The following is a 16,871-nucleotide window of genomic DNA, read 5'->3' as shown; positions in this document are numbered from 1 at the left end:
CTGTGTGGTGCAGGTTGGGCTCAGATTTGGGTTGTGCATATAGCAAAGCAGGGCACTATTTCTTCATGTGTCTGTAGGCCATGTGTATCTCTTCTTTAGGAAACTGCCTGTTTAGTTCTTTGGCCCACTTTTTTATTGGGTTATTTTTGCTTCTTTTGTAGACCTATTTACAAGAGTCTTTTTCAAGTTGGCCTTGGTTCACCAACATTAGACTGTATATCTCTATTTTGTTCTCTCCTTTCCTGTGTCTGGTTTTCCCTGTTGTGTTCCTGGCTCTATGCTCTCTTTGTAATTCTCAGTTTCCTCATTTAATGTAGATTTCATTGTTGTGTAGCAGGAAGTTCTGTGGCTAAGGTGCTTGATTTTCTTGTGTATATCTTGGTGGGGGAAGGGAGATGTTTATCCTGAGTGACTGGGCCAGTTCTGTGAACTTGATGTCAATATAGGGTCTCCCTGCTGCTGTTCTAGAACCTATGTGGGGCAACATCAGTGGAAACTCAAGAAGTAACAGTTGTAAATTGGTGATTTTTTTTTAGGCATTTTTTTTTCCTTTTCTTATTAACAGTCTTTTTGTTGCTAAAACTTGGACCCAGAAGAGGTGTGTCTCAGCTGCCAATCTAATTTGCTGCCTGCTGTCTCTGAGCACCAGTTTTTAGTCCTGGGAATCACTCACTCACCCCCTTTCTGTCCTCAATCCACATATATCTGTATTCCCCTGTGGATTAGGTGATTTTCTTTCTTTTTCTTCTTTTTTATTATTTATAAAATAAAAGTATTGGCAAGGGCATAGGATAAGAGGGGTACAATTCCACACAATTCCCACTACCAAAGTTCCATATCCCATCCCCTCTCTTGAAAGCTTTCCTATTCTCTATCCCTCTGGGAGTATGGATCCAGAGTCATTCATTATGGGGAGCAGACGGTGAAAGGTCTGGTTTCTGTAATAGCTTCTCCACTGGACATAGGCCTTGGCAGGTTGATCCATACTCCCAGCCTGTCTCTCTTTCCCTAGTGGGACAGGGTTCTGGAGAGGTGGGGTTACAGGACATACTGGTGAGCCATAATTTCTTTAATTTGGACTGGAATTGGTGAGCCTCACTGTCAAACTCCCAGTGTGGTGCCAGTCATCCCTGAGTTGGGCCTTTTAGTCTTGGGAGTCGCTGCCTCAACCCCTGTCTGCCCAAGAGCTGCACAAGTTTGCTCTCACCTGTGGCTTGGTGAGGCTTTGAAGAGATTATGGTTGTATTTTGTTGAATTTACAGGTGGTCCCCATTGCTTTTCCTAGTTGAGCAGGGAGAGCAAAATGCAGCTGCTGCTACTTCATAGTCATGCCTCTGGAAGTCTCCAGGTAAGTCTTTAAAAAAATATTTTATTAATTTTTTTGACTAATGACAGAGGGAAATAAAGAGGGTGGGGTGAGAGAGAGAGAGAGAGAGAGAGAGAGACCAACAATACTTGCTTCAATCCCTCATGAAGCTCCATCTTGCAGATGGGGAGTAGGGGCTTGAACCCAACCCTTGAGCATTGTGATATGTGAGCTTAGCCAGGTGCATCAGAGGCTGACCCATGAGTATTTTTTTTTGTTTGTTTTTGTTTTAAAGACTTATTTTATTTTTTTATTGACACCAGGGTTATTGCTGGGGTTCAGTGCTTGCACTGTGAATCTACTGCTCCTAGCAGCCATTTTCTTTCTTGCTCCCTTCCTTTCTCTCATTTTATCTTTCATTTCTTCTTTATTTCTTTTAATGCTTTAAATTTCTTGACAGAGGGAGTTGGGCGGTAGTGCAGCGGGTTAAGTGCAGGTGGCGCCAAGCTCGAGGACCAGCGTAAGGATCCAGGTTTGAGCCCCAGGCTCCCCACCTGCAGGGGAGTCGATTCACAGGCATTGAAGCAGGTGTGCAGGTGTCTACCTTTCTCTCTTCCTCTCTGTCTTCCCCTCCTCTCTTCATTTCTCTCTGTCCTATCCAACAATGACAACAATAATAACTACAACAATAAAACAACAAGGGTAACAAATGGGAATAAATAAATTAATTAATTAAAAAATTTTTTTGATAGAATAGAAAGAAATTGAGAGGAGGTGGAGAGAGACGCCTTCAGACCTGCTTCACATTTTATGAAGCTTTCACCTTGCAGGCGGAGACCAGGACTTTGAACCAGTGTCCTTGTGCATGGCTCACACGATCGCCTGGCTCCTGTATCCGTTTGTTTTTACAAGACCATAGCACTGGTCAGCTCTGGAAGAAGGCTGTGCTAGGGATGAAAGTGGGGTTCTCAGGTTTGTAAGTCTGGGCTCAGCTGCTGTACTATTCCCCTGGCTCTGCCTTTTCTGTCTTACCCTACCAGGGCCCAAGGACTAACACCTGAACTACACTGGCAGCATACTCAGAACCTCTGTGCACTCTCTCTCTCTCTCTCTCTCTCTCTCTCTCTCACACACACACACACACACACACAAACTATGTGCAGAACTCCTGCTAAAGAACCTTCTACTCTTTCTTAGGTGTGTGTGTTTATATTAGCCCCATGGGAGCCTCAGAAGATGGTGCTTTAAATTATTATCATTATTATTATTCAAAGATTCATTTATTTATTTTATTGCCCCTGATTTTACTGTTGGGGTTCAATGCTGGCATGAAGAATCCACAGTTCCCTCCCCTCTCCCCATTATTTTTCTCTTTATTTGAAAGGACAGACACATTGAGAGGGGACAGGAAGGTAGAAAGGAGAGAGACAAAGAGATAGCTGCAGTCCTACTTCACTACTTTTGAAGCTTCCCCCCGGCAAGTGGGGACCAGGGGCTTGAAACTGAGTCCTTGCATAAGATAACATGAAAGCTCAACCAGGTATGCCAATGTCAGGCCCTATTTAATTTAATTTTTTTTTTTAGATAGAGACAGAGAAAGGAGAGAGAGGGGGTGGGGGAGACCACAACACCAAAGAGCCTTTCAGTGCAGTAAGGGCTGGGCTCGAACCTGGGTCTCACACATGGCAAAGAAGCACACTATTCAACTGAGTTATTCTGCCAACTTCATTTATTTATTTATTTATTTATTTATTTATTTATTATTACTAGAGCAGAGTTCAGCTCTGGCTTATGGTCATGTGAATGACTGAACCTCAGACTTTAGAAGCCTTTTATTGACATAACCACTAGGCTAGCTCCCCACCCCACTTAATTTATTGAGAAAAAAGAAAGGAGGGAGTGAGAAAGACCACCAGAGTATCACTCTGGCATATGCTGTGCTGGAGATGGAACTTGGGAGCTCATGCTTGAGAGTCCAATGCTTTATCAATGCTCAGATGCTGGCATTTGCCCATGAAAGCTATTATGTAGGGTTGTGGTAACAGTAACATACAAGATGCTTCAAACTGCTCTGCGCACACAGTCAGTCACTGGTGAATGCTGTCTGCCACTGTGGAAAGTGATCTTACTGCCTGCATTCCCCATAGGCTTAGAAACACCATAAAGAAAAACCAGGTACCGGACTGGGGCGATGGCATCATCAATAATGCAACAGTGTGAAAGGTCCCAAGTTGAACCCCTTGCACCAACAGAAGTCAGAGCTGAGCAGTGCCCTGGTTAAAAAAAAAGGGGGGGCAGTGGTGCATCTGGTAGAATGCAGTGGAAAAAGAGTGTGAACCAGTGGGGATTAAACCAGTGCCCTATAGCAAAATAAGAAACTTGTGGGATGGGTGGTGGTGAACTTGGAAGAATGTCAATGTTACCATTGTGTGATAACCTGTGTTCAAGTCCCTGGTCCTCATCTGAGGTTGGGGGAAGCTTCATGAGTAGTGGAGAAGTGCTGCAAGTGTCTCTTTCCTCTTTCCCCTCTCTCTCTCTGTCTCTCTGTCTCTCTCTCTCTGTGATTTCTGTCTCCCATTACTATCAAAAAGAAAGAAAAAGAAAAATGGCTGCCAGTAATGGTGAAGTCAGGCCAGTGCTGAGTCCTAGAGATAACCCTGGTGGCAAAAAATGGAATCAAATAAAGAAAATAAATTTTGTAAATGAGAAATTTGAACTGAGAAATGGGCCCCTTTCATCAGTGGCACTCTTGATTGGGTATGCATTCACCCAGAAAGCAGACTGAGTCAGAGGTAAGCTTGGAGGGAGGGACCCTCATGCATGGAAGGGCAGAGACAGAAGTGGCCAGAGGGAGAGACTGTTATACCGTGCACTGTAGAACTGGGGATTTTGGGACTAGGGGACTGTGTCTGATTCCATACCCATGAAGCATGTACAGCATTGGGTGAAGTCTCTTTTTCTCTGGCAAAGACCACCGAGAAGGGCTGATGAGTGAGGGCTTGAACAACCCTGGCCACTGGAGGATATGCTTTCCTTCCTGAGGTGTGTGTGTGTGGGAGCTATGTAGGGTGTCATGTCATCCTCTATGGACAGAAACTCTAGTTGACTGTACAGACTACATAAGGTTATCCCATTATTTCCATGTAAATCACTGAAGGAAAAAAAAATGTGGAAATATCTGAGCCTTAAAGCAGAGAGAACTTTAAAATGAACTTCCATCCAGCCTTCCTCTAACCTCAGTAAGAAGCCATATTCTGCCACTTTTGTTCCATGCATTTCTTCCCTCAGCATTTATTTCCCCCTCTGCTGGAAGAGTTTAAAAAAGACTCAAAATATTATAACAACCACTTCAATTAAACTCCAAATAAAATCAGGTGTCCTTATGTATTTTAAATGTCAGAGACTTTCATTTATTAGAATGGTGTTTTTAATAACAATATCTGTAATGTATAGCCTTCTTTCTCTAAACATTAATTTCAATAATCTTAATCTCTCTCTCTCTCATAATCATTTTGACCACAGCACTGTTCAACTTTGACTTATGATGGTGGTAGGGATTGAACCTGGGACCTCTAAACCTCAGGTATGAAAGTCTATTGTATAAACCACTGTGTTATCTCCCAGGCCCTTCAAGGACTTCTCATGAAGTTCCCAAGAGACCGCCAAGCCCACAAATTTTCACCCACCCCTTTCACCCTATAGTATGAAGCTAATACATGTAGAACTGGATTTTTAAAAAATATTTTATTTATTGATTCATTTATTAGATACAGAGAAATTGAGAAGGAAGTTTGAGATAGATAAGGAGAGAAAGAGAAAATTAGAGAGAGAGAAGCCTACAGCACTGCTTCACCACTCATGAAACATCCCCTCCCTGCAGGTGGGGACTGGAGGCTTGAACATGGGTCCTTGTATATGTGTGCCACCACCTGGTCCCAGAACTGGACTCTCAAGCAGGAGCTGTGGGTCCCCTTTACCAGCTGAGTTGATGAGGAACCCCTAGTATATAGGGTGTTTTGCTACTAGTGTTCCAATTGAACAACAACAGGCTGTGAAATATTACTTGGTAAATGATGATTTTGTGGTTCCCAAGATCATGGATCCAGATTTAAAAATAGTTTTTGTTTTTGCTATGCCCTCACTTTTCAAAAATTCTTCCACATAATGGCCCTGCTCAATCATTTCCATTTCCAAACAACCATGTCCACTGACACCTCTAAGAAAATGGAGGGTCTCAAGGCCTATTGCCTTAAAAGGGAGTTCAGAGCAAAAGGGATCACCATCAAAGTGACAGGCTTAATTCCTCTTGAGAGCCAACTGAAAGGTCTAGAATGAGAGACATGGGAGGGAAGATGGAGGTCCAGAACATGACATCTCAGGAATTCACATATGCAAACCTGCTGCTCTGTGTTCCAGAGTAAGTGGCTTCAAGCTTGCATTGCTCTATCTTTGTGCGGACCTGATTGAAAAACCAGCTAAACTGTTTTTAAAGAGACATTTATTTAATGAGAGAGAAACTAAAGCAGCACTTTAGCATAAGCAGGGCTGCAGATTAAGCCTGGTGTCTCATGCATGCAAGGCCTGCACTCTACTCACTGAGTCACTTTCCTATGCTATTGGACAAGTTTCTGAATATCTAGCTGACTGCTGAGGAGCAGAAAGACTGAAAGTGCTCTAGCTTCACCACCACCCTCACTGGATCTTTATTCAGCTGTGGACAGCTGGTCCCCCCCTCATGGAGACCACTCTGCTTTATGTGTAGAACAAAGCACAAGTACAACAGGGAAGGATAGAAGAGGACTGGAAACTTAAGTATTTGTCCTAGAAAAGCTGCCTTGGTTCAATTCCAAGGAAGAGTCAAACAAGTACGAAACTCTAATAGAGACTTGAGAGCACAAAAACAAAGCCAACCAACTGTATATTATATTATATGCTAATTACATGGAAACTTTTTTTTTTTTGGATAAAGGTATTTAGGAATCTGCTGAAAATACGGTATCCTCCTTGCAGTCTTAAAAAAAAATGTAGGTTTTCCTCATGTTGCTTGAAAATATGTTCGAGTAATGAATTCAAGGTTTCAAATTCAAGAGATGCAGAACATAACTTGGGGAGTGAAATGTGATTCTTATATACTGCTTCCAGGATGCTCATGAAAGATTTTTACTTGGAAACATATGTCTCCAGGTCACAGAGGAAAATACAGTTGCAGTAATTCTTCTAAGGTTCAATATCACTACGAATGGGTAAAGACTAGTGAACTTATTTTGCTTCTAGGAATTGAAGACTGAGAACATTAGATGGGGAAATCCAGAGAAAAGTATTAGTAGATCAAGCACAACAATGTAAAATAAGGTTATATATCTTATCTGAATTTCATTTCTGGATTTCAAGGTTAGTTTAACATAGAAGCAATTACAGAAAGACATAACAGTAATAGAAAAACACATGTTTTATGTAATGAAAAAGAGCTTGATAAAACTGAATATAGATTCATAATAAAAAACCTATTTTCAAAAAGGTATGGGTAGAAGAGATAGCATAATGGTTATACAAATGGATTTCATGACTGATGATCCAAAGTCCCAAATTCAATCTACCACATCACAAGTCAGAATAGAGTAGTGCTCTGGCCAAAAAAAGGAATAGAAGTCTGTCAGCTATTCAACCTTCCTCTACTGAAGTTAAAACAAGAATAGTAAAACAGAAATATAGGAATCACAGTATTAATTATACCAAAAGCATAAAAATTGAAAAGTAACAAAACTTGCTTTAAAATCACTCTGCTTTTCTAGCCCTAAACTCTGACAACATCTTCCTCGACAATAATTTTAGTCCACCTGCATGCTACCAGGCTCAGGCAGAAATTACTAAAGTCTTGGGCCCTTGGCGGACAGGCAGTAGTGCAGCAGGTTAAGCACACATGGGGCAAAGCACAAGAACCAGGTCAAGGATCCCGGTTTGAGTCCCCAGCTCCCCACCTGCAGCAGAGTCACTTTACAAGCAGTGAAGCAGGTCTGCAGGTGTCTTTCTCTCCTTCTCTCTGTCTTCCCTTCCTCTCTTGATTTCTCTCTGCTCTATCCAGTAACGACAGCAATAACAATAATAATAACAACAATGATAAACAATGAGGGTAACAAAAGGGAAAAATAGCCTCCAGGAGCAGTGAGTTCATAAGTGCAGGCACTGAACCCCACTGATAATGCTGTAAGCAAAAACCAAAAAGTCATGGACCCTTTGGAACATACCTAAAATAGACTTCCTAGCATCTTTTCACACGAAGACCCCTAATTTCATCTGCTCTATTTCTGTTTATAAATGATTTGTCCCCCTTTATGTCTTAATGCCTTTTAGCCACCAAGCTGCAGATGCTACTGTGATGCCATGCTGAATTTCCTGAGCAGACAACCTCACCAATGTGTCCCAAAGTCTCACCTCTCCAGAACCGTACCCCAACTAGGGGAAGACAGACAGGATGGGGTTATGAGATTGACCTGCTAATGCCCATGTCCAGCAGAGAAGCAATTACAGAAGCTATTTCTTCCACCTTCTGCACCCCATTAGGAATTCTGGTTCATACTCCCAAAGAGGAATAGAGTAGGGAAGCTTCCAAAGGAGGGAATGGGATACAGAACTCTGGTGGTGGGACCTGTATGGAATTGTATCCCTGTTATTTTAAATTTTTATTAATCATTTTTATTTATTTATTTTTACTTATTTTTTTATCTATAAAAAGGAAATAGTGACTAAACCATAGAATAAGAGGGGTACAACTCCACACAATTCCCACCACCAGAACTCCGTGTCACATCCCCTCCCCTGATAGCTTTCCTATTCTTTAACCCTCTGGGAGTATGGACCCCAGGTCATTGTGGGATGCAGAAGGTGGACATGGGTGTTAACAGGTCAAGCCATACTCCCAGCCTGTATCTTTCTTTCCCTAGTGGGGAAGGGCTCCAGGGAAGCAGAGCTCTAGGACACATTGGTGGGGTTGTTGACTGTAAACCCCATCAATTGGATGTGATCTGGGGCCCATATTCAGCTTAGGAGCCTATGTGACCTCTGCATCCCTGTAGATCTGAGCTCACATTCTGTGGTCATGAGTAGGAACATTCCAAGTTGCCCCAATATGGACCCATCTTCCTCAGGTGTAGCATAGAGTATGTTGTCCATCCTCCCTTCAGAGGATAGAACATTTATCTACCATTGTTGATCCAAGTTGAGGGCAAGGTCTTCTGGGGCCCACAAAAGGGTCTATTGTGTTGTTTCTGATAGAAATGACTGTTCACAGTGGAGAGAGAGATTTATTTGAGGTCTAGGCCCATCAAGTCTGTTTGGGATTCTCAGGACTCCCTAATTAGGGCCCCAGGTGATGGGGTGGCCTGATAGTGACTAGAGAGTCATCGTTAAAGTATGCCAGTCTCTTGACCTTATTCAGCTTTTGCAGTCCTTCCTTTGATAAGGCTAGCTTTGTAGTAAGTGAGAGAACTGTAATGGGAAGTAGCTGAGGAGGGTATCTATGTCTAAGTAGACACTATTTCTTTATGAACTTTATACTGACTCTTTGAAGACCATTGTGCACTTTTGCTTTCAGGTATATATTTTGCCCTAATTTATAGATACATGAGATGGACACATGCTCCATCTCACAGGACCTGGTCTTTATCTAGATTTTGGGACTTTGTAAGGAAGTGAACCTCCTGGAATGGAATTAGAGAATATTTTGAAAGGAAAGGTCTCACCCGAGTAATGAGGGTGAAGTGTTGACATTCCATGCCTGATGTCTCTGGGCAGTCTGAAGTAAAGCATGCTGACTTGGTACTCATTGTGTTGATTAGGTTGGGGTCAGTGGATGCAGTATCATTTGGGATAAATTGAGTGAAGCATGCAGGAAAGTGAGCCCCCCTCTCGAGGTTCCAGGTCTGGGGGAAATATAGGCTCTATAGAGGAAGTGGGAGGTTCCTGCTGTCTTAGGGTTTAAGAAGACAACAGGTAGTTATTGCTATAATCACATTATTTGGCAATTGGGTTAACTTTGAAATATATCTTTGTTAGGATGTTCTGTATCATATACAACATCACCATAATTTATGTCCTTTGACATTATTTTTATATAGTTGTGCCACTGGTTGCTTCTGTTCTCCCTGGTATCAACTTTTAAGAGAGTCAACATATCAAAGACTCAGCCTATGTATTAAAAAGACTCGGTCTGTACTTTCAAAAGTTTTTGATAGAACACTGCTCAGCTCTGGCTTATGGTGGTGTGGGGGATTGAACCTGAGACTTTGGAGCCTCAGGCATGAGAGTCTCTTTGCATAACCATTATGCTATCTACCCCCCTCCCTGTTAATCATTTTTAAATCACTAATGAATCTGCTTTAAAAAATTCACTCTGAGGGAGTCGGGTGGTAGCACAGCAGGTTAAGTGCACGTGGCACAAAGCACAAGGATGGGTACAGGGATCCTGGTTTGAGCCTCCAGCTCCCCACCTGCAGGGGGGGGGGGTCGCTTCAAAGGCAGTGAAAAGGGTCTGCAGGTGTCTATCTTTCTCTCCCCCTCTCTGTCTTCCCCTCCTCTCTCCATTTCTCTCTGTCCTATCCAACAGCAAACAACAATGATAACATCGAGAATAACTACAACAATAAAACAACAAGGGCAACAAAAGGGAATAAATAAATATTTTTAAAAATCACTCTGAAAATAAAGTAACTTACAGTTTCAATCCCCAGGACCACCACATGTCAGAAGTGAGAAGTGCTCTGGCCTCACTCCTTTATATTAAAACACACAAATTTCTTTAAAAGATAATGATATAAAGATAATTTTCAGTTGTTCTATGCAAATAGCAATGCATAAAATCAATTGAATTTTTATATTTCTACATTGAAGAATTGGTCTTAAAATGTTATTAGTATATCATCAAAACTGTAGTGATACAACAAATTTAAAGTGTTTAAAGTTCCTTTAGAGAAACTTGCAAATCTTTAGTGAAGTATTTAGAGAAAGTATAAATCAGATAATGTATTATGTTCAACACTATTAAGGTGTACTAGTGTTTTCTACATTAATAATTATACTCAGTATGCTTCTAATAAAAGTCCCTATAGCCTCTTTTCTGTGAGACTGATAAATTGATTCTAATTATTTATTTGGAATATCAAGGGATGGAAGGGAGTTTATAGATACTACTACTGACAATGAGACTTTAAGAATTGACCCAGTTTGAGATCAATTTAGGAATAGACCCATTAGTCAGTGAAAACAGTATAGAGCCCAGAACATGAAAGATAGAGAGAGACAGAGACAGAGAGACACACACACAGAGAGAATGAGAACTTAGTGCAGTAGCCATTCCATCTTAGAGACTTTCAATGAATAGTGCTGAGAGGACTGAATATCCACCTCTATAGTAAAATATGAAATTGAGTCTGTATCTGAAAGCACACAGGGAAATCCGTTCCATGTGAATTTACAATTTCAATGCACACATTAAAATTATGAAACTCTCCAAAGACAATATAGAGTGAGGGAGTTAACTTGGAAGAGTATTTTCTTTGCCTTGTCTGCAAACAAGATTCAAGCCCTAGATACACTATAGAAAATTAACATTTGGGGCCAGGTGGTGGTGCACCTGGTTGAGTGTACATGTTACAGTCTGTAAAAACCCAGGTTCAAGTCCCTGGTCCCCACTTGCAGGGGGAAAGATTCACAAGTATGAAGGAGTACAGCAGGTATCTCTCTGTCTCTCTCCCTGTCTATCACCCCTTCCCTCTCAATTTCTGACTGTGTCTTTCCAATAAATAAATTAAGATTTAAAAAATTAAAAAAGAAAAGTACCATTCAACGCCCATGTTCAGCGGGGAAGTAATTACAAAAGCCAGACCTGCCACCTTCTGCATCCCATAATGACCTTGGGTCCATACTCCCAGAGGGTTAAAGAATAAGAAAGCTATCAAGGGAGGAGAAGGGATATGGAGTTCTGGTGGTGGGAATTGTGTGGAGTTGTACCCCTCTTATCCTATAGTCTTATCAATATTTCCATTTTATACATTAAAATTTTAAAAAAGAAAGAGCATGTTTTTTGTTACTTCCAGGGCTCCACTGTCCCATGAACCACTGGAGACCTCCTCAGATAAAGACTGAGGCAGAGATGGAGAGAGATACAGAGACACCACAGAACTGAAGCTTCTTTCAATGCAATGTGAGGCTGAACTTGAATCTGAGTCAAGCACATCGCAAAGCAGTGCACTTCCCAAGTGAGCTATTTTACCAGGCCCCTAAAAGACTATTTTTGTAACTCAAGATTATGGAAGTTTAATTAATTAATCACACACACACACACACACACACACACACACACACACACACACACACCCCTATGTAGAAACAGTGAAAGTAAACCACAGAAAAACTAAGAAGCTCTATTCACTAAAATTCACCTTTTAAGACAGTAAAAGGGCAAGCTACGAATCAAGAGAAGCTCTTAGCAAAGTATAAAATAGGAACTGGGTGGTGGTGCACTGGGTTAAGCATAGTATGAAGCACAAGGACCTGTGCAAAGGTCTTGGGTTGAGACCCCGGCTCCTCATCTGCAGGTGGAATCACTTCACAAGTGGTGAAGCATGCCTGCAGGTGTCTATCTCCCCCATCCACCATCTTCCCCTCCTCTCTCAATTTCTTCCCGTCTTATCCAACAACAATAACAACAAAAATGGAAAACGATGGCCACCAGAAGCAATGGATTTGTGGTGTAGGCACTGAGCCCTAGCCATAACCCTGGAGGCAAATATATCTAACAAAATGAAATGAGCAATGGAAAACAGACCCTTCGCAAAGGAAGAAGTCTAGATAGCTAAAGAATTAAAAAAAAAATAAACCTGACATTTTTAAGTACTGTCAAAGGTACACACACAATGAAAAGCAGTTGAGCAAGAAGATGGGTAGTGTTACACTCAGTTGAGTGCACCTGTTATAGTGGGCAAGGACTTGGATTCAAGCCTCTGATTTCCACCTGCAGGGGGGAAGCTTCATGAGCAGTGAAACAGTGCTGCAGGTGTCTCTATGTTTCTGTCCTTACACCCCCTTCCCTCTCTCTTTCTGTCTGTCTCTATCTGGTAAATAAGTAAGTAAAATATTAAAAAGATAAAAGAGAGAAAAGTAGCTAGGCATTGTCACTATGTAACAATGCACTAATTCAACACCCTGTTGTACACCCTTAAGTCTTGAGAAATTCTCCAGTGGTTGTTTCTATGTGGGAAAGTGTATGGCAATAGTAACATCATTGCTTTTGGCAGGAAAATCTGCAAACAACCTGTATGTTCAGCAGCAGCAGCAGCAGCAGGATGAATGAACTGAAGCCTGTGACATGTAGAACCATTATCCTACTACAAGTCATGTGTATTACTCTACATGGACCCACGTTCAACAAATAGGAATAAAACTTTAAAAACCTGTTATAGACAGAAGCACATGGTAAAAGGATGTATGGACATAGTTAGGGATGGTTCCTAGAATATTCAGGATGGGGTTTGGGAAGGAAGAAGAGACCCCAAAGATCTTTCACTCCCATGTGCAACAGAAACCAAAAAATACACAAAGCAAGTACCAACACAGAGACGCTGATGGAGAATTGAAGTCATTAAGAATGGAGGGGGATGGGAGCAGGGTCATGTGGGCAGTGGGAGAGAGATACTGGCACCTTGGGGTAGGCGACAGTCTGATGAGAGGTGAGGCTGTATTCCTAAAACATTTACCTCCTTGTCCATCAGTTTTAACCCATAAAAAAAGAATGTAAGGGGAGTCAGGCAGTAGTGCAGTAGGTTAAACGCACGTGGTGCCAAGTACAAGGACTGGCTTAAGGATCCAGGTTCCAGCCCCAGGCTCCCCACCTGCAGGGGAGTCACTACACAAGTGGTGAAGCAAGTCTGTAGGCATCTCTCTTTCTCTCCCTCTCTGTCTTCCCCTCCTCTCTCCATTTCTCTCTGTCCTATCCAACAATGACATCAACAACAACAACAATAATAACTACAACAATAAAATAACAAGGGCAACAAAAGGAAATAAATAAATATTTTTTTAAAAGAATGTAAAGCTCTTAAAAAGAAAGTTATACTGTACTATGCACACCTTGTATCTATATCTGTATCTATCTTTACTATTTTTGATAGAGTGACAGAGAGGATATGGGGAGAGAGAAAGAGAGAGAGAGGGAAACCACAATACTGAAGCTTCCTTTACTGCAGTGAGGTACCTACCAGGTTTGATAATGGCAAAATGAGCACATTATCCAACTGAACAATCCCCCCCATACTCTTTTTCTTTTCTTTATTGGAGACATGGCAGTAAAATACAGTAGTTGGTACATGTGTAACACTTCTTTGTTTTCCATATAACACTCTAACACCCCACCCCCAGGACCTCCTCCACCATCATGTTCCAGTTCACTACTCTTCTTCTTTTTCTTTTTTTTTTTGCCTCCAGGGTTATTGCTGGGACTCAGTGCCTGCACCATGAATCCACTGCTCCTGGAGACCATTTTTTCCCCTTTTGTTGCCCTTGTTGTTATAGTCTTGTTGTCTTTTTGTGGTTATTATTGTTTTTGTTGATGTCATTTGTCATTGGATAGGACAGAGAGAAATTGAGAGAGGAGGGGAAGACAGAGATGGGGAGAGAAAGATAGACACCTACAGACCTGCTTCACCACCTGTGAAGTGACTCTCCCTGCAAATGGGGAGCCGGGGGCTCAAACCAGTATCCTTTCACTGGTCCTTGCGCTTTGAGCCACGTGTGCTTAACCCACTGCACTACTGCCCGACCCCCCTCTTTTTTTTTTTTTTAAGATTTTATTTATTAATGAGAAAGATAGGAGGAGAGAGAAAGAACCAGACATCACTCTGGCACATGTGCTGCCGGGGATCAAACTCAGGACCTACTCCTTAAGTGTCCAAAGCTTTATCACTGTGCCACCTCCCAGACCACCAGCTCACTACACCTTATACTTTATAGTTTACACAGTTTTTTGTATCAACTTACAAGTCAAGCAGTTTTTAGAAGAACTACTAACACAAAAGCACTCTTTATATTGATGAAATATAATTTTTTGAGAGAATATTTTCTTCCAGAAGTAACTTTCTGGCATTGATATTGAAATAGAAGTTAAAGACAAATGAACAATCATGGTAGGGGACATCCAAGCAGAGGAGGATAGAGGAAAATATCCACCAGCCTTCAGGAAGCCAAAAGTTCCCTTGAAGAAGAATCAAGATGCCCTCCCATCCCCTCACCCCATAACATTGCCTTTAACTCTCTGATAAGATTGGAAATTATCTTCATTTCTTGGACTTCAGTGTAAACACTCCAAGAACCCAAAGGATGGACCACAGAGAGAGAATGAGAGACCTGGTTTGGAGGTCTTTTTTGGGGGGTGGGGGGTGGCACAGTGAGGATGGATAATCACTATCAATTGTGGCATCACAAAACTCTTCCAGTCCAGCAAGGGCAGTGTAACCTGCATCTGGTGAGGGCAGGGAGTGAAGGGAAGGGCCAGATGCTGGCATTCCAGGTAGACAGTTGGGACTGTTTGACCTGGGGTGCTGGGACCCTGAGTGGGGTCAGTCCTGGGAGTCTGCCAGGCTAGCTTCGCTGGAGAGAGAAGAGACCAGAAACTCATGGCAGCAGGGTAATACAATTCTTTATTGATGCGAATACTCCAGAGTTGGGTGTGAGCACAGCAGGTTTAGGCCACGTGGAGCTAGCAAAATGGCCGCCTCCCACTATGCACGCCAGCCCTTCTCCAGGTCTTCAGGTCAGGATGCAGAAGAGAGAGAGCAGAAATAGGAGTGACTTTTACAGAAGAATTCCAGAAGTGGCAAATCCGGATGGAATTGGCTAGGAAAGGGGGTGGAGAAAACAAGGCACTCTGGGAAGGTAGAAAGCTTCCCTAGCAATGGTTGCTATAGTTTTTCAGCTCGCGTGAATGGGCGATACCCTGAGAGGGTAATGTGGTGTTGGAGGAGTCATTTTTAAAACAAGGCAGAAGATTGATATGTAAATAATAATACTCACATGGAAATACAGTGGTTTGTGGGTCCTGCCTAACTCAACCACATCTGTACAATATCCCAATAGGATTCTGGCTGCACTTGCTGCCACCCAGGTGCAGTGACTGCCGACCATGAGGCCCTTGGTTTAGATCTTCTACCTTTCCATTCTTAGGAGGATGAAAAAGGCTGTCTGGGCAGGAGCCTGAAGGAGACTGATTTCCATATTCCTGATGGAGATGAAAGCACATCTTATAATTCATCTACCTACTCTGTCGTCTGTGGCCGAGAAAGAAGACAATATCAACAAGGAAAACTGCAGCTGCCGGGGGTAGGGGTGGGGCCACCACATAACCAGCCCCCAACTTATTTATTTCTCATTCTGTCAGCTATGGCACTGAAAGCTGATTTTCTAGAGTACAAACTCAACTATTGTTGTTGAGCCAGATGTTGTAGTGCGCGGGCCGCAGAGAAGAGAGAGAGAGGGTCCAGAGCGAAGAGGAAACACAAATCTTTATTCGCACTGGCACCTCAGAGTTGGGTGTTAGAGAAGCAGGTTGGGCCATGTGGAGGTAGAGAAAATGGCCGCCTCACGCAGTAACCTTTCCTGCGTCTGAACACCTAGTGGAGCTGGCAAGAGAACAAGGTGCGGAAAACGAAGGGTTTTTATAGGAGTAGCTTTTGCGAGAATGGGAAGGGGGAGGAGTAACCATAGCACTCCAGGATAGGATGATAACTCTCGTGAGAATGGGAGGGGGGAGGAGTAACCAGAGCACTCCAGATATCGCGGGGATATAGACAATGTCCTGAGGGCACAACATGGCTGAACAGGCACTCCGAGAATGTCCCAACTCTCCAGGGAACTAGCAGTAGCCTGAGGGGACAACATGGCAGATGTGACTGCATTGGCACAATTTCCCAGCAAACTATTATATATATTAAAACAAAAGATGACTTCAAAAGTTTTCCAATGGCTCCTTTGTAAATGTGTGTGTGTGTGTGCGCGTATGTGTACATGTACTGCCACCAGGGTTATTACTGGTGCTTAGTGCTTGCATGACAATCCACTACTCGTGGTGGCTGGTTTTTTTTTGTTTGTTTGTTTGTTTGTTTTTTTATAGAGACAGAGAAATTGAGAGGGAACAGTGAGCTAGAAGGGGAGAAAGACTGACAGACACCTACAATACCACTTCGCTGCTGGTGAAGCTTTCCCCTACAGGTAGGAACCAGGAACTTGAATCCCGGACCTTGTACATTGCAACATGTGTGTTCTACTAGGTGTGCCATTGGACAGCCCCTGCCCATGTAATTTTTAAGCCACCTGAGGCATAATTCACATAAAAAAGTACTCATTTTTAAGAATTAGATAATAACACTGTAGGATGAACATTTTCAGTGCTCCCCCAGAGTTTCCCTCCCCAGCTTCTTCCTCCTCTGTCCCTCTTCCTCAATCTCTGAACAACTTTCTGTCACTACAGTTTCTAGGATTTCAAAGAAATGGAATCAACCAAATGCATTTGAATGCCAGC

The 16,871-nt window shown here is 42.4% G+C and overlaps 1 long non-coding RNA gene across 1 annotated transcript; it reads left to right on the top strand.

Annotated features, from left to right (window-relative positions):
• Window positions 1-1,267: 1,267 nt before the first annotated feature.
• On the top strand, window positions 1,268-15,650 carry LOC132536916 (uncharacterized). Its single transcript, XR_009548446.1, has 3 exons — window positions 1,268-1,348; window positions 4,829-4,889; window positions 15,518-15,650. It is a non-coding gene; the product is annotated as an uncharacterized LOC132536916 (long non-coding RNA).
• Window positions 15,651-16,871: the final 1,221 nt, after the last annotated feature.

The sequence above is a fragment of the Erinaceus europaeus genome, chromosome 2, assembly GCF_950295315.1.
Source record: "Erinaceus europaeus chromosome 2, mEriEur2.1, whole genome shotgun sequence".
Lineage (NCBI taxonomy): Eukaryota > Metazoa > Chordata > Mammalia > Eulipotyphla > Erinaceidae > Erinaceus > Erinaceus europaeus.
The sequence above is the reverse complement of the archived record's forward strand: the minus strand, read 5'-3'. Positions and strand labels throughout refer to the sequence as shown.